Source organism: Entelurus aequoreus, linkage group LG21, assembly GCF_033978785.1.
Source record: "Entelurus aequoreus isolate RoL-2023_Sb linkage group LG21, RoL_Eaeq_v1.1, whole genome shotgun sequence".
NCBI lineage: Eukaryota > Metazoa > Chordata > Actinopteri > Syngnathiformes > Syngnathidae > Entelurus > Entelurus aequoreus.
The window spans coordinates 33,077,629-33,079,781 of NC_084751.1; positions in this window are offsets into that span (position 1 = coordinate 33,077,629).

A 2,153-nucleotide genomic window follows, 5' to 3' on the forward strand; every position below is an offset into this window, starting at 1 on the left:
TGCCAGTTAGTCGTCCTGGCGTCATTGCTCTTTTCATGCCACAGTTTCATGTGTGTTTCTTGCTATGCCATAGCTTATGCTAGTTGTTTACTTTAACTCCAAGTGCGATCAGCCTTTTCCGTTTTTTTGTACCTTTTTGAGAGAAGATAATTAAATATGTTCCTACCTTCACGCCTTGTCCGGATAGTCCGATTGCTTCCCGGGAGAACAAACCTCGCAGTAAGCTGCGACCCCCCCGTCGTGACAGAATGACATTAAAATTATGGCATGAAAAGAGCAATGACGCCAGGACGACTAACTGGCAGAGACAGGCTTAAATAATAGACTCTTGATTAGAGCAGGTGCGTGTCCCGAACACATGAGGCAGGTGAAACTAATCAATTGCCATGGAAACTAAAACAAACAAGGATGTACAAAAACAGGAACTAATGGAGTCTTAAAACTAACAGAAAATAACAAAAACATGATCCATACCACAGATCATGACAGTTTTAGTTTTTAAAGAGAGTTTACATAAAGTATTACCCCATTCATCCAAATGAATCACTACGTCTGTTTCAGTCACTGTGCTATTTAGTCACTACAGTAATTACAGCGTGCACATCCACAGGAACCACATGGGTTAGCCTACTCTATACAGTATTTACAACCTGTCAAAGTCAAGGCCCGCGGGCCGAATCTCAGAATCAGAATCAGAATCAGAATAGTTTTATTGCCATTGTTTGAGAACGGGTTCACAAACTAGGAATTTTTCTTGGTGCAAACGTGCGACATAAAAACATATAACACATATTTGGTAATAAAAAGAGCTGTAACTGAGCTATCAGATAGACTTAGAAGGAATTTAAGGAATTCAAGGAGCTACTGTTAGGAGTTATTGTTCATTTGCCTGATGGCCGAGGGGAAAAAACTGTTCAGGTGGCGGGAGGTGTGGGTCTGGATGGAGCGTAGTCTCCTGCCTGAGGGGAGAGGGGAGAATAGTGTGTGTCCAGGGTGAGAAGAGTCAGCTGTGATCCGACCCACACGCCTCCTGGTCCTGGAGGAGAACAAGTCCTGGAGGGATGGGAGCTTGAACGAATTATCTATGGATATTTGATTAGTATTAGAACCGGCCCGCAGGCCACAGCCACCTGCTGCTGTTTTGCACGCACCAATACTCCATTAGTGTTGGCGCTAGGAATTTTCAAATTGGGGTCCCAGGGACCCCATGAAGTCAGAAAAATGGGGTCCCAGAGTACATTTTTGGGGTCCCACTTTTTTGTAAGCGTTTTGAAAACAAATGATGATTTCATTCTATACACACATTCTATATTGTGTTTTGGACAAAGGTTGTCATAAACATTACTTAATTCATAAAAAAAATTATACAAAAGAACACACATTTGTATTTATTTGTAAATGTATTCAGTTATAAACATTAATTTACTTTCTTCTTTCCTTCTTGGATCTAAACTTTACCGCTGCTGGTATTTTTTTGTATATTTTTATTCTAATATTTTCAGAATGTGTTTGTTCTATTTTTGGCCAAAGTAAGACAAAGAAAACAATCTGAAGTTGTCTTTATTTTTTAGTTTTAATGCCATGATTTTAATAGTCCGGCCCGCGTGTGCACTGATTTTCCTCCATGCGGCCCCTGAGCTAAAATGAGTTTGACACCCCTGCTCTAAAGCCAGTGTCCAAACTTTTTTTTCGGCCAGCAGCAAGATAGACTTAATCAAAGATGTGGGAGTCACTCGGGTCAGTGTATCTTTTGATTATTGAATTGTTACAGGACTGGATACATACTTTATTTATCCCACAATGGGGAAATTATGTGGTTGCAGTGCAGATACAAAAAGTCCACAAAAAATAAGGTTAAAAAAACAAACACTTGAAAGCAAGAGGGAAACATCAAAGTACACCAAACACAATTAAAGAGAACAGAGCTTATGCAACCGGCTGCCACTTCGGTGGCGCCATTTCTGAATACACAAGTAAGCAAGTAAAACACACGAAATAAACAAAAAGTGAGCAATAAATAATACATATTGGGCGTTTACGATTGCACAATGCTTAGACAAACAACAAAACAAAATAAAAACGCAATTTCAACACCAACATACACCGTACAGCTCCATGCCATTGAGAAAGACTGATGCATAACCTGCTGAAAA